Source organism: Hyla sarda, chromosome 2 (genome assembly GCF_029499605.1).
Source record: "Hyla sarda isolate aHylSar1 chromosome 2, aHylSar1.hap1, whole genome shotgun sequence".
Taxonomy (NCBI): domain Eukaryota; kingdom Metazoa; phylum Chordata; class Amphibia; order Anura; family Hylidae; genus Hyla; species Hyla sarda.
The window spans coordinates 399273428-399292915 of record NC_079190.1 but is presented as its reverse complement, the minus strand read 5'-3'; the positions used below and the strand labels follow the sequence as shown (position 1 = coordinate 399292915).

At 45.1% G+C, this 19488-nt stretch overlaps 1 protein-coding gene and 1 long non-coding RNA gene across 11 annotated transcripts in view; one reads left to right on the top strand and one right to left on the bottom strand.

Annotated features, from left to right (window-relative positions):
* The window catches only part of CDKL5 (cyclin dependent kinase like 5), a 358007-nt gene that overhangs the window by 49016 nt on the left and 289503 nt on the right, over positions 1-19488 (top strand). Inside the window, exon 1 of one of the 10 annotated variants that reach the window (XM_056558771.1) lies at positions 13170-13192. The exons of 8 other annotated variants lie outside the window; for them this stretch is intronic. The gene's annotated coding sequence lies outside the window, so the exon portion shown is untranslated. One more of the 10 variants, XM_056558770.1, reaches the window with a different exon arrangement.
* LOC130356809 (uncharacterized) overlaps positions 1-19488 on the bottom strand; it is a 119101-nt gene that overhangs the window by 46029 nt on the left and 53584 nt on the right. The window lies entirely within an intron of this gene.

Sequence of the window (19488 nt, the reverse complement as noted above, 5' to 3'; positions counted from 1 at the left end):
TTTTTTACAAGGGGTAATAGGAAAAAACGCCCCCCAAAATTTGAAACCCCATCTCTTCTGAGTATTGAAATACCCGATGTGTGGACGTCAAGTGCTCTGCTGGCGCACTACAATGCTCAGAAGAGAAGGAGCACCATTGAGCTTTTGGGGAAAAAAATAGTTTGGAATGGAAGTCAGGGGCCATGTGCGTTTACAAACCCCCCGTGGTGCCAGAACAGTGGACCCCCCCACATGTGACCCTATTTTGGAAACTACATCCCTCACAGAATTTAATAAGGGGTATAGTGAGTATTTACACCCCACTGGTGTTTGACAGATCTTTGGAACAGTGGGATGTGCAAATGAAAAATTACATTTTTCATTTTCACATACCACTGTTCCAAAAATCTGTGGGGCGTAAATGCTCACTGTACCTCTTATTACATTCCGTGAGGGATGTAGTTTCCAAAATGGGGTCACATGTGGGTATTTATTTTTTTGCGTTTATGTCAGAACCGCTGTAAAATCGTCCACCCCTGTGCAAATCACCAATTTAGGCCTCAAATGTACATAGTCCGCTCTCACTCTTGAGCCTTGTTGTGCACCCGCAGAGCATTTTACGCCCACATATGGGGTATTTCTGTACTCAGGAGAAATTGCGTTACAAATTTTGGGGGTCTTTATTTCCTTTTAACGCTTGTGAAAATAAAAAGTATGGGGCAACACCAGTATGTTAGTGTAAAATGTAAAAATTTTTTACACTAACAAGCTGGTGTAGCCCCCAACTTTTCCTCTTCATAAGGGATAAAAGGAGAAAAAGCCCCCCAAAATTTGTAGTGCAATTTCTCCCGAGTACAGGAATTCCCCATATGTGGCCCTGAACTGTATCCTTGAAATACGACAGGGCTCCAAAGTGAGAGAGCGCCATGCGCATTTGAGGACTAAATTAGGGGTTGCATAGGGGTGGACATAGGGGTATTCTACGCCAGTGATTCCCAAACAGGGTGCCTCCAGCTGTTGCTAAACTCCCAGCATGCCTGGACAGTCAGTGGCTGTCCAGAAATGCTGGGAGTTGTTGTTTTGCAACAGTTTCCGTTTTGGAAACACTGCCGTACAATACGTTTTAAATTTTATTGCGGGGGGGGGGGGGGGGGGGGGTGGGGACAGTGTAAGGGGGTGTATATATAGTGTTTTACCCTTTATTATGTAGTAGTGTAGTGTTTTTAGGGTACATTCGCACTGGTGTGTTACGGTGAGTTTCCCGCTAGGAGAGTTTGCCGCAGCCCAAACTTGAAGCAAGAAACTTACTGTAAACTTGCCCATGTGAATGTACCCTGTACGTTTACCTGGGGGGGCAAACCTCCAGCTGTTACAAAACTACAACTCCCAGCATGTACTGACAGACCATGCATGCTGGGAGTTATAGTTTTGCAACAGCTGGAGGCACACTGGTTGGAAAACCTTCAGTTAGGTTCTGTTATCTAACTCAGTATTTTCCAACCAGTGTGCCTCCAGCTGTTGCAAAACTACAACTCCCAGCATGTACTGATCACCAAAGGGCATGCTGGGAGATGTAGTTATGCAACAGCTGGAGGTACGCAACTACAACTCCCAGCATGCCTAGACAGCTGTTTGCGGTTTGGGCATGCTGGGATTTGCAGTTTTGCAACTTCTGGAGTGCTACAGTTTTAGAGACCACTGCAAAGTGATCTCCAAACTGTGGTCCTCCAGCTGTTGCAAAACTACAAATCCCAGCATGCCCGGACAGCAAACAGCTGTTTGGGCATGCTAGGAGTTGTAGTTTTGCAAGATCTGGAGGGATACAGTTTAGAGACCACTAGATAGTGGTCTCAAACTTTAGCCCTCCAGCCGTTGCAAAACTACATATTCCAGCATGCCCAAACAGCTGTCTGGGCATGCTGGGAGTTGTAGCTTTGCAACATCTGGAGGGCTACAGTTAGAGACCACTATCTCGTGGTCTCAGACTGTACCCTCCAGATGTCGCTAGGCAACTCATCGGCTTCCGTAGGATCCAGCCGCACGATATCGCCGCCCGCAGCCTCCGGATCGGTAAGTGGATCTTCGGCGCTGGTCCCTGTCGGGTTTCCCCATCCTGCCCCGCCTATTGTGGGTGGGCATGACGGGGAAAACGAAAGTTAACCCCCTCTGCCCCCGATCTGCTATTGGTGGTCGCGTCTAGACCACCAATAGCAGGGATAGGAGGGGTGGCACCCCTGCCATCTCACTGCTATGCCTTCAGGGGGATTGTGGGTGTCATGGACACCCGCAATCCCCCTTCTATTCCGAGTCACCATAGATCCGTTATGACCCGGAATTGTGCAAATCGCAAGTGTGAATTAACTTGTGATTTGCCGCGATCGCTGACATGGTGGGTTCTTGTGACCCCCCTGGGCCTTTGCACGGGATGCCTGCTGAATGATTTCAGCAGGCATCCCGGTCCGATTCATGCCCGTTGCGCGGCCGGGGCCGGAATTGTCCATGACGTACTCGTACGTCATGGGTCCTTAACCTCTTAAGGACCCAGGACGTACGGGGACGTCCCCACACCCTGGGCTTTAAGGACCCAGGATGTCCCCGTACGTCCTGGCGTTTTCCGGTCTCTGCCGCTCGCCGGGCAGAGATCGGAACCAGATACCTGCTGAAATGCTTCAGCAGGCATCCAGGGCAAACGCCGAGGGGGGCCATGGAAATCGCCCTTGCGATCTGCGGCGATACCGGGCTGATCGGGTCTCTGGGACCCGAACACCCGGTAGTTTCGCATGATCCCGGCTGTAACAGACAGCCGGGACCATGCTAAAGAATAGGAGCGAGGTGGCAAGCCTGCCACCTCCTCCTATTCCCTGCGATCCGTCGGTTAGTTAACCGACCAATCGCAGGAGGGGGGGGGGGGCGGTTACTTCCTCCCGTCCTGCCCGGCCCCTTGAAGTCCGGAGAGGACGGGAGGAAGACCGGAGGACACGGGAAGGGGGAGTGCTGGGGTCCGGCCCCGGTACTTACCTCGTCCCTGAAGACCCGGATCCAAACGATGAAGACGGCGGCGGCGGCGACAGGTGAGTAGATCTTCAGCCGCGGTCGGGCCCTTTACAGCAATGCACGTCGCCGTAAAGCGTCATGCATTGCTGTATTGGGACCCTGTAAACTACAACTCCCAGCATGCCCAGACAGCCCTTGGCGTCTGGGCATGCTGGGAGTTGCAGTTTTGTAACTTCTGGAGGTCCACAGTTTTTGGACCACTGTGCCCTTCCAGATGTTGCAAAACTACACATCCTCAGCATGCCCTTACTGTCCAGGCATGCTGGGAGTTGTAGTTCTGTAACATCTGGCCCTTCAGATGTTTCAGAACTACAACTCCCAGCATGCCTGGACAGTTTTGGCATACTGGGAGTTGTAGTTTTGCAACATCTGGAAGGGCACAGATTGGGAACCACTGTATTAGTGGCCTGCAAACTGTAGTCCTCCAGATGTTGCAAAACTACAACTCCAAGCATGCTGGGAGTTGTAGTTCGGCAACATCTGGCTCTAAAGATGTTGCCGAACTACTACTCCCAGCATGCCTGAGAATGTTTGGGAGTTGTGGTTTTGCAACAGCTGGAGGCACACTGGTTGGGAAACATTGTTTCCTAACTCAGTGTTTCCCAACCCGTGTACCTCCAGCTGTTGCAAAACTATAACTACCAGCATGCACTGAGACTGTGCATGCTGGGAGTTGTAGTTTTGCAACAGCTGGAGGTCCCCCCCCTGTGAATGTACAGGGTACATTCACATGGGCAGGGGCTTAAAGTGAGTATCGGGCTGCAAGTTTGCAATGCAGCAAATTTTGCACGGTAGCTCAAACTCGCAGCAGGAAACTCGCTGTAACACCCGCCCGTGTGACTGTACCCTAAAAACACTACACTACACTAACACAAAATAAAATAAAAAGTAAAAAACACTACATATACACATACCCCTACACAGCCCCCCTCCCTCCCCAATAAAAATAAAAAACGTCTGGTACGCCACTCTTTCCAAAATGGAGCCTCCAGCTGTTGCAAAACAACAACTCCCAGTATTGCCGGACAGCCGTTGACTGTCCAGGCATGCTGGGAGTTTTGCAACAGCTGGAGGCACCCTGTTTGTGAATCACTGGCGTAGAATACCCCTATGTCCACCCCTATGCAAATCCCTAATTCAGGCCTCAAATGCACATGGCGCTCTCAATTCGGAGCCCTGTCGTATTTCAAGGCAACAGTATAGGGCCACATATGGGGTATCGCCGTACTCTGGAGAAATTGACTAACAAATCTCCTTTCACCCCTTATGAAAAGGTGAAGTTGGGGTCTACACCAGCATGTTAGTGTAAAAAAATAAACTTTTTACACTAACATGCTGGTGTTGCCCTATACTTTTCATTTTGAGAAGAGGTAAAGGGGAAAAAAGCCCCCCAAAATTTGTAATGCAACTTCTCCCGACTACGGAGATAAGTGGGCGCAAAGTGCTCTGGGGGCGCACAACAAGGCCCAGAAGGGAGAGTGTGCCATGTACATTTGAGGTGATTTGCACAGGGGTGGCTGATTGTTACAGCGGTTTTGACAAACGCAAAAAAAAAAAAAACCCCACATGTGACCCCATTTCGGAAACTACACCCCTCACGGAATGTAATGAGGGGTGCAGTGAGAATTTACACCCCACTGGTGTCTGACAGATCTTTGGAACAGTGGGCTGTGCAAATTAAAAATGTTGTACAGCCCACTTTTCCAAAGATATGACAGACACCAGTGGGGGGGTAAATGCTCATTGTTACATTCCTCAAGGGGTCTAGATTCCAAAATGGTATACCATGTGGGGGTTATTTTGCTGTCCTGGCACCATATGGGCTTCCTAAATGCGACATGCCCCCCGAGCAAAATTTGCTCTCAAAAAGCCAAATATGACTGCTTCTCTTCTGAGCATTGTAGTTCGCCCGTAGTGCACTTCAGGTCAACTTATGGGGTACCTCCATACTCAGAAGAGATGTGGTTACACATTTTGGGCGGTATTTTCTGCTATTAGCCCTTGCAAAAATGTGAAATTTGGGGGGGATACACACCTTTTAGTGATTTTTTTTTTTTTTAACGTATGCAAAAGTCGTGAAACCACTGTGGGGTATTAAGGCTCCCTTAATTCCTTGTTACGTTCCTCAAGGGGTCTAGTTTCCAAAATGGTATGCCATGTGGTTTTTTTTTTGCTGTCCTGGCACCATAGGGGCTTCCTAAATGCGACATGCCCCCAAGCAAAATTTGCTCTCAAAAAGCCAAATATGACTCCTTCTCTTCTGAGCATTGTAGTTCACCCATAGTACACCTCAGGTCAACTTATGGGGTACCTTCATACTCAGAAGAGATGGGGTTACAATGTTTGGGGGGTATTTTCTGCTATTAACCCTTGCAAAAATGTGAAATTTGGGGGGAAGCACACATTTTAGTGAAATTTTATTTTAATTTTTTTACATATGCAAAAGTCGTGAAACCCCTGTGGGGTATTAAGGCTCACTTTATTCCTTGTTACGTACCTCAAGGGGTCCAGTTTCCAAAATGGTATGCCATGTGGGGGATTTTTGCTGTTTTGGCACCATAGGGGCTTCCTAAATGCAACATGCCCCCCAAAAACCATTTAAAAAAAACGTAGTCTCCAAAATCCCCTTGTCGCTCCTTCGCTTCTGAGCCCTCCACTGCGCCCGCCGAACACTTTACATAGACATATGAGGTATGTGCTTACTCGAGAGAAATTGGGCTACAAATTGAAGTATACATTTTCTCCTTTTTCGCCTTGTAAAAATTCAAAAATTGGGTCTACAAGAACATGCGAGTGTAAAAAATGGAGATTGTGAATTTTCTCCTTCACTTTGCTTCTATTCCTGTGAAACACCTAAAGGGTTAAAACGCTGACTGAATGTCATTTTGAATACTTTGGGGGGTGTAGTTTTTATAATGGGGTCATTTGTGGGGTATTTCTAATATGAAGACCCTTCAAATCCACTTCAAACCTGAACTGGTCCCTGAAAAATTGTGATTTTGGAAATTTTGTGAAAAATTGGAAAATTGCTGCTGAACTTTGAAGCCCTCTGGTGTCTTCCAAAAGTAAAAACACGCAAATTTTATGATGCAAGCATAAAGTAGACATATTGTATATGTGAATAAAAAAAAAATTATTTGGAATATCCATTTTCCTTACAAGCAGAGAGCTTCAAAGTTAGAAAAATGCAAAATTTTCAAATTTTTCATCAAATTTTGGGATTTTTCACCAAGAAAGGATGCAAGTTACCACAAAATTTTACCACTATGTTAAAGTAGAATATGTCACGAAAAAACAATCTCGGAATCAGAATGATAACTAAAAGCATTCCAGAGTTATTAATGTTTAAAGTGACAGTGGTCAGATGTGCAAAAAATGGCCGGGTCCTGAGGTGTAAAATGGCTGGGTCCTTAAGGGGTTAAAGGGGTACTCCTGTGAAAACCTTTTTTCTTTTAAATCAACTGGTGGCAGAAAGTTAAACATATTTGTAAATTACTTCTATTAAAAAAATCTTAATCCTTCCAGTACTTATTAGCTGCTGAATGCTACAGAGGAAATTCCTTTCTTTTTGGAACACTGATGACATCACGAGCACAGTGCTCTCTGCTGAAATCTCTGTCCATTTTAGCAACCGTGCATAGCAGATGTATGCTAAGGGCAGCATGGTGGCTCAGTGGTTAGCACTGCTGCGTTGCAGTGCTGGGGACTTGGGTTCAAATCCCACTAAGGACAACAATAGAGTTTTTATAATGGGGTCCAGTTTTTATAATAGTTATTATTATTATAATAACGTTAGCAGAGAGAACTGTGTTCGTGATGTCATCAGAGAGCATTCCAAAAAGAAAATAATTTCCTCTGTAGTATTCAGCAGCTAATAAGTACCGGAAGGATTAAGATTTTTTAATAGAAGTAATTTACAAATATGTCTAACTTTCTGCCACCAGTTGATTTAAAAGATAAAAGGTTTTTACCGGAGTACCCCTTAACCTCTTAAGGACATAGGACGTTCTCTAACGTCCCCGCTACCTGGGCTTTAATGCCCAAGGACGTTAGAGAACGTCCTGTTGTATTTCCGATCTCTGCCGCTCGCCGGGCAGAGATCGGAACTGGATGCCTGCTGAAATCCTTCAGCAGGCATCCAGGGCAAACGCCGAGGGGGGCCATGTAGGCCCCCCATGTCGGCGATCGCCGCAAATCGCAAGGGAAATCGCCCTTGCGATCTGCGGCGATACCGGGCTGATCGGGTCTCTGGGACCCGACCGCCCGGTAATTTCGCATGATCCCGGCTGTCACAGACAGCCAGGACCATGCTGAAGACTAGGAGCGAGGTGGCAAGCCTGCCACCTCCTCCGATCCCCTGCGATCCGTCGGTTAACTAACCGACCAATCGCAGGAGGGGGGGCGGTTACTTCCTCCTATCCTGCCCGGCCCCTTGAAGTCCGGAGAGGACGGGAGGAAGACCGGAGGACGAGGCGGGGGACGGGGGAGTGCTGGGGTCCGGCCCGGTACTTACCTCGTCCCTGAAGACCCGGATCCCGGCGAGGAAGATGGCGGCGGCGGCGACAGGTGAGTAGATCTTCAGCCGCGGTCGGGCCCTTTACAGCAATGCACGTCGCCGTAAAGCGACATGCATTGCTGTAATGGGACCGTGTATACTACAACTCCCAGCATGCCCAGACAGCCCTTGGCGTCTGGGCATGCTGGGAGTTGCAGTTTTGCAACATCTGGAGGTCCACAGTTTGGAGACCACTGTGCCCTTCCAGATGTTGCAAAACTACACATCCTCAGCATGCCCTTACTGTCCAGGCATGCTGTGAGTTGTAGTTCTGTAACATCTGGCCCTTCAGATGTTGCAGAACTACAACTCCCAGCATGCCTGGACAGTTTTGGCATACTGGGAGTTCTAGTTTTGCAACATCTGGAAGGGCACAGATTGGGAACCACTGTATTAGTGGTCTGCAAACTGTAGTCCTCCAGATGTTGCAAAACTACAACTCCCAGCATGCTAGGAGTTGTAGTTCGGCAACATCTGGCTCTAAAGATGTTGCCGAACTACTACTCCCAGCATGTCTGAGAATGCTGGGAGTTGTGGTTTTGCAACAACTGGAGGCACACTGGTTGGGAAACATTGTCTGTTTCCTAACTGTGTTTCCCAACCGTGTGCCTCCAGCTGTTGCAAAACTCTAACTACCAGCATGCACTGATAAACTGTGCATGCTGGGAGTTGTAGTTTTGTAACAGCTGGAGGTCCCCCCCCTGTGAATGTACAGGGTACATTCACATGGGCAGGGGACTTACAGTGAGTATCAGGCTGCAAGTTTGCGATGCAGCAAATTTTGTGCGGAAGCTCAAACTCGCAGCGGGAAACTCGCTGTAATCCCCCGCCCGTGTGACTGTACCCTAAAAACACTACACTACACTAACACAAAATAAAATAAAAAGTAAAAAACACTACATATACACATACCCCTACACAGCCCCCCTCTCCTCCCAATAAAAATGAAAAACGTCCGGTACGCCACTGTTTCCAAAATGGAGCCTCCAGCTGTTGCAAAACAACAACTCCCAGTATTGCTGGACAGCTGTTGACTGTCCAAGCATGCTGGGAGTTTTGCAACAGCTGGAGGCACCCTGTTTGGGAATCACTGGCGTAGAATACCCCTATGTCCACCCCTATGCAAATCCCTAATTCAGGCCTCAAATGCGCATGGCGCTCTCACTTTGGAGCCCTGTCGTATTTCAAGGCAACAGTTTAGGGCCACATATGGGGTATCGCCGTACTCGGGAGAAATTGTGTTACAAATTTTGGGGGATTTTTCTCCTTTAACCCCTTATGAAAAGGTGAAGTTGGGGTCTACAACAGCGTGTTAGTGTAAAAAAATAAATTTTTTACACTAACACGCTGGTGTTGCCCTTTACTTTTCATTTTGACAAGAGGTAAAAGGGAAAAACGCCCCCCAAAATTTGTAATGCAATTTCTCCCGAGTACGGAGATACCCCATAAGTGGGCGCAAACTTCTCTGGGGGCGCACAACAAGGCCCAGAAGGGACAGTGCGCCATGTACATTTGAGGTGATTTGCACAGGGGTGGCTGATTGTTACAGCGGTTTTGACAAACGCAAAAAAAAAAAAAAAACACATGTGACCCCATTTTGGAAACTACACCCCTCACGGAATATAATGAGGGGTGAAGTGAGAATTTACACCCCACAGGTGTCTGACAGATCTTTGGAAGAGTGGGCTGTGCAAATTAAAAATTTTGTACAGCCCACTGTTCCAAAGTTCTGACAGACACCAGTGGGGGGTAAATGCTCACTGTACACCTTGTTACGTTCCTCAAGGGGTCTTGTTTCCAAAATGGTATGCCATGTGGGGGTTATTTTGCTGTCCTGGCACCATAGGGGCTTCCTAAATGCGACATGCCCCCCGAGCAAAATTTGCTCTCCAAAAGCCAAATATGACTCCTTCTCTTCTGAGCATTGTAGTTCGCCCGTAGTGCACTTCAGGTCCACTTATGGGGTACCTTCATACTCAGAAGAGATGGGGTTACAAATTTTGGGGGGTATTTTCTGCTATTAACCCTTGCAAAAATGTGAAATTTGGGGGGAAACACACATTTTAGTGAAAAAAAATATTCTTTTTTTTACATATGCAAAAGTCGTGAAACCCCTGTAGGGTATTAAGGCTCACTTTATTCCTTGTTACGTTCCTCAAGGAGTCTAGTTTCCAAAATGGTATGCCATGTGAGGGTTTTTTGCTGTTGTGGCACCATAGGGGCTTCCTAAATGCGACATGCCCCCCGACCAAAATTTGCTCTCCAAAAGCCAAATATGACTCCTTCTCTTCTGAGCATTGTTGTTCGCCCTCTGGTGTCTTCCAAAAGTAAAAACTCATTAATTTTATGATGCAAACATAAAGTAGACATATTGTATTTGTGAATAAAATTTTTTTTTATTTGGAATATCCATTTTCCTTACAAGCAGAGAGCTTCAAAGTTCGAAAAATGCAAAATTTTCAATTTTTTCAGCAAATTTTGACATTTTTCACTATGATACGATGCAAGTATCGACAAAATTTTACCAATAACATAAAGTAGAATATGTCACGAAAAAACAATCTCGGAATCAGAATGATAGGTAAAAGCATTCCAGAGTTATTAATGTTTAAAGTGACAGTGGTCAGATGTTAAAAAAACGCTCCGGTCCTAAGGTGTAAAATGGCCTGGTCCTTAAGGGGTTAAGTACCAGAGTGCCATGACGTACACGTACGTCAAGGGTCCTTAAGGGGTTAAAGGGGTTATCCAGGAAAAAACTTTTTTATATATATCAACTGGCTCTGGAAAGTTAAACAGATTTGTAAATTACTTCTATTGAAAAAATCTTAATCCTTTCAGTACTTATGAGCTGCTGAAGTTGAGTTGTTGTTTTCTGTCTAAGTGCTCTCTGATGACACGTGTTTGGGAACCGCCCAGTTCGAAGAAAATCGCCATAGCAAACCCCTTCTACTCTGTGCAGTTCCCGAGACAAGCAGAGATGTCAGCAGAGAGCACTGTTGCCAGACAGAAAACAAAAACTCAACTTCAGCAGCTGATAATTATTGAAAGGATTAAGATTTTTAATAGAAGTCATTTACAAATCTGTTTAACTTTTTGGATCCAGTTCCTGGAATACCACTTTAATAATGTTTGTACAATACATGTATCTTTGAGCATTTATTGTAAGTCTGCAATGTGTTTTATGGAAGGCTTTTGTCCAGTTTGGGATAGCGGTGTATGACACCTTTGTGTCATATACCAAATACATACTGTACATTTGTGAGTCTCATGAAGGACACATGCCCGAAACATAACTAAAATGTATACTTTATAGTGGTGTTATAGCTGACATGGTATAATAGGCTTGCATGAGTTTATATTACATATTGATAATGTGTTTGTGCTGTTTTGGGTAGTCTTAAAGGGGCACTCTGCCGAAGAACATCTTATCTCCTATCCAAAGGATAGGGGATAAGATGTCTGATCGCGGGGGTCCCGCTGCTGGGGAACTCCACGATCTCCGGCGGGGCACCCTAGTCATCCGTGCATGGAGCGGACTCCGCTCCATGCCGGATGACTGGTGACTACAGCCGCCATGCCCCCTCCATTCATGTCTATGAGAGTTGGCGTGACGGCTACTACGTAGCCGTCACGCCCCCTCCCATTGACATGAATGAAGGCGGCATGGCGTGACATCAGGAACACGGAAGCTCCAAGCTTCCCTTTTCCAGACACCGCTGCTGCCGGCCCGGAGATAGGGGATAAGATGTTTTTCGGCGGAGTACCCCTTTAAAGTGTAAATCCAAAGTTGATCCGGCGGCAGGATACCTGCTTAAATCGCCTGATAATCTCCCTTCTTTGTTTCCCGAGACTATAGAGAGATCAGAAAATTGATTTGCTGGAAGTAGACTTGCATGGGCCTTCCGGCAAATTTTTATCCTGATCGCTTTAGCAGCAGTCAAGTCCCGGGCTACAAAGTTGCCAGGAGATTTAAAGGGGTACTCCAGTGAAAACCTTTTTTTCTTTTAAATCAACTGGTGGCAGAAAGTTAAACATATTTGTAAATTACTTCTATTAAAAAATCTTAATCCTTCCAGTACTTTTTAGCTGCTGAATGCTACAGAGGAAATTCCTTTCTTTTTGTAACACTGATGACATCACGAGCACAGTGCTCTCTGCTGATATCTCTGTCAATTTTAGCAACCATGCATAGCTGATACATGGTGGCTCAGTGGTTAGCACTGCTGCCTTGCAGTGCTGGGGATTTAAGTTTGAATCCCACTAAGGACAATAAATAAAGTGTTGTTATTATTATAATGACGTCAGCAGAGAGAACTGTGCTCGTGATGTCATCAGAGAGCATTCCAAAAAGAAAAGAATTTCCTCTGTAGTATTCAGCAGCTAATAAGTACAGGAAGGATTAAGATTTTTTAATAGAAGTAATTTACAAATATGTTTAACTTTCTGCCACCAGTTGATTTAAAAGAAAAAAGGTTTTCACCGGAGTACCCCTTTAAACTGGTATCTTGCCGCAGGACTATCATCAGATGTTATGCTTAAAAAAAAAATCCATAGAAAAGGTGAGTAATGTATTTTTTTAATTTAACATATTACAAATTGCTATTTATTTAAAGAGTTTAGCAAAAAAAAAATTATCTTATTTTTTTGTGTCAGTGGTTTATGGTTTGCAGAAATACAACTGGAAATATTTCTTTTTTTTTTACTTCCATGTAATATTTCAGTCTTTCTACACATACTTTAACTTTATAATCTGTCTTCTACCTATGGGATTGCTGCCTGACCAGAACTTGGTTCCTATTCATGAATGCAAGCAGAGACCTTAAAGGGGTACTCCACTGGAAAATATTTTTTTTTTATCAACTGGTGCCAGTTAAATCATAATCCTTCCAGTACTTATCAGCTGCTATTTGCTCCACAGGAAGTTCTTTTCTTTTTGAATTTCCTTTCTGTCTGACCACTGTGCTCTCTGCTGACACCTCTGTCCATTTTAGGAACTGTTCAGAGTAGGAGAAAATCCACATGGCAAACCTATCCTACTCCGGACAGTTCCTAAAATGGACAGAGGCGTAAGCAGAGAGCACTGTGGTCAGACAGAAAGGAAATTAAAAAAGAAAAGAACTTCCTGTGGAGTATATAGCAGCTGATAAGTACTAGAAGGATTACGATTTTTTAATAGAAGTAATTTACAAATATGTTTTATTTTCTGGCACCAGTTAATTAAAAAAATTTTTTCCAGTGGAGTACCCCTTTAAAACCCTTGAGAAAGCCCTGCAAAGGGTAAAAATCCAGGTCTGTGCTAACAGTTACCATATATATATATATATATATATATATATATATATATACACACACTATGAGAGTTTGGGAAATGATGGAGGAGATTTATCAAAACCTGTGGAGAGGAAAAGTTGACCAGTTGCCCATAGCAACCAATCAGATTGCTTCTTTCATTTTTTTTAGAGGCCTGTGAAAAATGAAAGAAGCGATCTGATTGGTTGCTATGGACAACTGGGCAACTTTTCCTCTCCACAGGTTTTGATAAATCTCCACCGATCTCTTCATGTAGGAACTTCCTTGAGAGCTCTGTGTCGCGCCCCTTTCATAGTATGTTAAGCAGTGTTGTTCCGATATACATATCGGGGGAGCCCCCCATATATACATCCAATCTATACTTATGACCAATTCCACTTTCTAGCATACATAGGATCACATAGTAAAAAGACATATATACCAGTGGTATACTTTTTTTATTTGGCATCCAGTAGACCCAGGCACATAAGCCCCAAATGGAGGCTAAAATGACACACTTTTGGCCACGATAGAGTATATGGGGGTCTATGGATCTATACTGATACAGTCGTCAATACCTGTAATGGTGTTTGCATTAAATGGAATGTGAAACCAGCCTAAGATGTGGACCTGTCAGAAAGGTTTGGATGTGAGTCTTATAAAATGTTTGGTGCATATGGAGTTAGATGTGTCTGCATTGTGGACCCCACTACAACCTAAGGGGTACATAATGTTTTCTGTCATATATTATTTTTTTTAACGTCCCGGGCAACTAGCGGGGTGTTGCCCGGGACGTCTCGAGCCTCTGCCCTGCATCGCCAGTCATCCAACACGGAGTGAAATTCGGTCTGTGCACCGGATGTCTGGGGGTGTCACAAACCGAGATTGTGGGGGTCCCCAGCATGATCAGATATCTTATCCCCTATCCTTTGGATAGGGGATAAGATGTGTAGGGGCACATCTTAAGAAACATTCACCTATTTACTGCAAATGTCTTTTCTGGATCAGTTTTCCTTTTGACGACTTGTCATTTATTGCCAGAACTCTGCCACTCTGAGGCCCCCTCGTCTGCTGGGGAACTCTGCGATCTCCGGCGCGGCACCCTAGTCATCCGTGCATGGAGCGAACTCTGCTCCGTGCTGGATGACTGGTGACTACAGCCGCCACGCCCCCTCCATTCATGTCTATGGGAGGAGTAGCCGTCACGCCCCCTCCCATAGACATGAATGGAGGCGGCGTGGCGTGACATCACGAACATGGAAGCTCCCCTTTTCCGGACACCGCTGCTGCCGGCCCGGAGATAGGGGATAAGATGTTTTTCGGCAGAGTACCCCTTTAAAGTGTAAATCCAGAGTCTTTTCTGGATCAGTTTTCCTTTCGACAACTTTTCATTTATTGCCACTCTGAGGCCGCCCCCGTCTTGTTTATTTTTTGCACTTAAAAAATTTTGAGGAATTGATTCCCTAAAATCGGAGCTTAGCAGGATCAAGAAGTCAGTAATGGACTCTGCAGAGTCACATTCTTATTATGATTCTATTCTAAGATCATAACAGGAAATGCATTAGAAGCAGTGTACATTATAAAGTCACAATGGACTCCGTTATAAGTGGTCCCAACTAAAGTCTCCTACTCATAATTTCTATTTCTGTACAGATGGATAGTCACCGTGCAGCTGATCTGTCATTGATGTTCATGGAGGGTCTAGCAAGCACTAGTATGGATTCCAATTAGTTTCTCAGGCGGTGGCCTGCATTCTTTTATCAGACATTTGTAGAGCAACTTAATGCATTATCAAGTCAAGTGATTCCACAGGGTATTTGAACCAAGGCCTGAAATAATCCTTGTCTTCCATCACTTTGAATTAATGCAACCAATGTTCTCTGAATGAGTGTGAAACTATAGCTATTCATATAAGTGGCAATCACAGCTCAATCTAGATTCAGCCTAGAAATGTATGGTTCATCTGAGCTTTAAACAACAAGTGGACGGCATTGATTTTATTCTATAGAAGTCTGATTGCATTGAACATATTTTATTCATTTTGTATTCATGTGCGGGTCATAGTTTTATGGTTAAAGTCTTTAGCTATTTATAACTATTTATAAAGTAGGTTATTGATCTATATGTGATGGACTTTACAAAAATCTGGTCTAAATAGCTAAGTGGTAACAATGGTCCATCATGTCTAGGGCTAATACCGTATATACTCGGGTATAAGCCGACCCGAATATAAGCCGAGGCCCCTAATTTCACCCCAAAAACCCAGGAAAAGTTATTGACTCGACTATAAGCCTAAGGTGGCAAATACATCATCACCCCCATGTCATCATCCACACCCCCGTCATCATCCCTCCTCATTCATCATCACCGCCTGTCAATCCCTTCATCAGTGGTCTTCAACCTGCGGACCTCCAGATGTTGCAAAACTACAACTCCCAGCATGCCCGGACAGCCATTGTCATCATCCAAACCTCCCCCCCTTTAATTTTCTACTCACCTCCCCTCGGTGGGGGGGTCTGGATGATGACGAAGGCCGCAGTGGTCTTCAACCTGCAGACCTACAGAGGTTTCAAAACTACAACTCCCAGCATGCCCGGACAGCCGATGGCTGTCCGGGCATGCTGGGAGTTGTAGTTTTGCAACCTCTGGAGGTCCGCAGGTTGAAGACCACTGAGAAGGAATTGACAGGCGGAGAGTTCACTCGAGTATAAGCTGAGGGGGGCGTTTTCAGCACGAAAAATCGTGCTGAAAAACTCGGCTTATACTCGAGTATATACGGTATGTCTTATACCTGAATGTGTTTATAGATATATGTCTATTTGCCATCATACTAGACTAAGACATTCATGTGGATTTTCGTTGTGTTATAGTAGCAACACAGCATGGTATGGGCCTTATTGCAAGATATTTCAGCACAAAGCAATCCTACCTGAGGAAATACAGGGTAAGGGTAGGGTCACAAATAGGGTAGGGTCACCCTCTGTGTCTGTTTTTTATGAGATCTGCAACGGAAAATCTGACACCCAGGGCTACCCAGCCGCAGCTTGGCACTTGCTCTAGTGACTGGCATTGGTGCATCTGCTGCGTGAAATATGCTGCAGATGCGATACATGTGACCCTACCCTAAATGTACATTCCCACATGCTGAAGATTTTATACTTTTGATTTTCCTACCCATTGACTTCAGCAGTAAAATGCGCACACATATAAATGTATACTTAAAGGGGTACTCTGGCCCTAATACACTGCTCAAAAAAATAAAGGGAACACTAAGATAACACATCCTAGATCTGAATGAATGAACTAATCGTATGAAATACTTTCGTCTTTACTTAGTTGAATGTGCTGACAACAAAATCACACAAAAATTATCAATGGAAATCAAATTTATCAACCCATGGAGGTCTAGATATGGAGTCACACTCAAAATCAAAGTGGAAAACACTACAGGCTGATCGAACTTTGATGAAAAGTCCTTAAGATGAGTCAAAATGAGGCTCAGTAGTGTGTGTGGCCTCCACGTCACCGTATGACCTCCCTACAATGCCTGGACAGGCTCCTGATGAGGTGGCGGATGGTCTCCTGAGGGATTTCCTCCCAGACCTGGATTAAAGCATCCGCCAACTCCTGGACAGTCTGTGGTGCAACGTGGCGTTGGTCGATGGAGCAATACATGATGTCCCAGATGTGCTCAATCGGATTCAGGTCTGGGGAACGGGCGGGCCAGTCCATAGTATCAATACCTTCCTCTTGCAGGAACTGCTAACACACTCCAACCACACGAGGTCTAGCATTGTCTTGCATTAGGAGGAACCCAGGGCCAACCGCACCAGCATATGGTCTCACAAGGGGTCTGAGGATATCATCTTGGTACCTAATGGAAGTCAGGCTACCTCTGGCAAGCACATGGAGGGTTGTGTGGCCCCCCAAAGAAATGCCACCCCACACCATTACTGACCCACCACCAAATCAATCATGCTCGAGGAGGTTGCAGGCAGCAGAACGTTCTCCATGGCGTCTACAGACTCTCTCATGTCACATGTGCTCAGGGTGAACCTGCTTTCATCTGTGAAGAGCACAGGGTGCCAGTGGTGAATTTGCCAATCTTGGTGTTCTCTGGCAAATGCCAAACATCCTGCATGGTGTTTGGCTGTAAGCACAACCCCCACCTGTGGATGTCGGGCTCTCATACCACCCTCATGGAGTCTGCTTCTGACCGTTTGAGTGGACACATGTAGCCTGCTTGAGGTCATTGTGCAATAGCTGTGGCAGTGCTCCTCCTGCTCCTCTTTGCACAAAGGCGGAGGTAGCGGTCCTGCTGCTGGGTTGTTGCCCTCCTACGGCCTCCTCCACATCTCCTGATGTACTGGCCTGTCTCCTGGTAGCGTCTCCATGTTCTGGACACTACGCTGACAGACACAGCAAACCTTCTTGCCACAGCTCGCATTGATGTGCCATCCTGGATGAGCTGCACTACCTGAGCCGTCTCATGCTACTGTTTTTTTTAGCAGTGTACATCTTATCCCCTATCCGTCACACCCCCTCCCATAGACTTGCTTTGAGGGGGCGGGGCTCAGAGCCTCCAGAGCTGCGGAGAGCATGCAAAGGTGGGTGCTGAATGACAGATTGCGGGGGTCTCCAGCCACGGGACCCCCGCAATCAGACACCTATATCTCCTAACCTTGGGATAGGGGATAAGATGCATTAGGGCCAGAGTACCCCTTTAAGGTATGTTCACATGTACAAAATTTGCTGCGGAAATTCCACTGCAGAAGTTCTACAGTGGAATTAAGGTCAACGGGTAGCAACAAAATTAGCTGCATATTTTCTGCTGCAGAAAATCTGTTTACCCTTAATATAATTTGTGTCTACAGCCCCTACCTTCCTAGGATCAGGTGGGTACTTATAGTTGAACGCCTACATTCAGAAAGTTATGGCATAACCTATTAGATTTTTTATATAGGAAACTCCTTTTAACCACTTTCGGAAAGCTCATTGACTTAAAACCTCAAAGTGGTTGGCAGACATTTTGAAACGTCCTTGCAGCGTTTTAAGTGTCATCATGACAGTCATTGACAGTCATGCTATACAGAGAGAAGTAAAGGTTAATTTTCCATCCTATTACCATCCTTGCAAGTGCATACGCAGTGTTCAATGAGCGATGTGTATACTACTAAGCAGGAAGCCATATGGTGTTCCGCTTCCTGTCCTCGCGATCATGTGATTGGCAGCCGGGTAGCTGCAGTGAGATGCTGACCAGCTCAGCAGTAAATGTCAGGGGTCTGTATTTTCTCTGTAACTGGGGATAATATGTCAGGAGGGAAATCAGCTATAAAAATAAATGTGTTTTACTGTCAAATGCCCTACAAAGGTCTACTATGACCATGTGTTTGTGTGTGTGTGTATATGCCTGTGTGTATGCATATGTGTGTGTGTATATGTTTGTGTGTGTGTCTGTGTGTGTATATGTCTGTGTGTATGTTTGTGTGTGTGTATATGTTTGTGTGTGTGTATATGTCTGTGTGTATGTATCTGTGTGTGTGTATATGTTTGTGTGTGTGTGTATATGTTTGTGTGTGTGTGTGTGTGTGTCTGTGTGTATGTATCTGTGTGTGTGTATATGTTTGTGTGTGTGTGTATGTGTGTGTGTATGTATCTGTGTGTGTATATGTTTGTGTGTGTGTGTGTGTGTCTGTGTGTATGTATCTGTGTGTGTGTATATGTTTGTGTGTGTGTGTGTCTGTGTGTGTATATGTGTGTATGTATCTGTGTGTGTGTATATGTTTGTGTGTGTGTGTCTGTGTGTGTGTGTATGTATCTGTGTGTGTGTATATGTTTGTGTGTGTCTGTGTGTGTATATGTCTGTGTGTATGTATCTGTGTGTGTATATGTTTGTGTGTGTGTGTATATGTCTGTGTGTATGTATCTGTGTGTGTGTATATGTTTGTGTGTGTGTGTGTGTCTGTGTGTGTGTGTATGTATATGTTTGTGTGTGTGTGTCTGTGTGTATGTATCTGTGTGTGTGTATATGTTTGTGTGTGTGTGTCTGTGTGTGTATATGTGTGTATGTATCTGTGTGTGTGAGAAAAAGGTAAAAAAATATATATATTTGCATAACCACACCAGAAGAAACTATAGCTTTCACATGTGCTAAAAATAAAAATGTGTCTAGTTAGGAAGAGGCGCAATGAGCCCGGTATGCCGGTGTAAATCTGGTTGAATGAAACCTACCTGAACTCCTAGCAGCATCTTATGAAGCAGGAGGAGCTGGGCACTGTGATATACAATTGTGTGGGGAGGAAAAATGTATTAAAATCCATACAGTTTTTTTTCTTAGGAGTCCACTCCCATAGACTTGCCCCCTCCCATAGACTTGCATTGAGGGTGCGGCTATGACATCACGAGCTCTCGGCGCCAGCTCCAGCGTTCGGAACAGTTTGTTCGAAATGCTGAGCAGCGGAGTACACCTATAAACTTGATGGACTAACTATACTATCTATCAACTTGATGGACTAACTATGCTATCAACTTAAAGGGGTATTCCGGGCAAAAACATCTTATCCCCTATCGAAAGGATAGGGGATAAGATGTCTGATTGCGGGGGGTGGGGG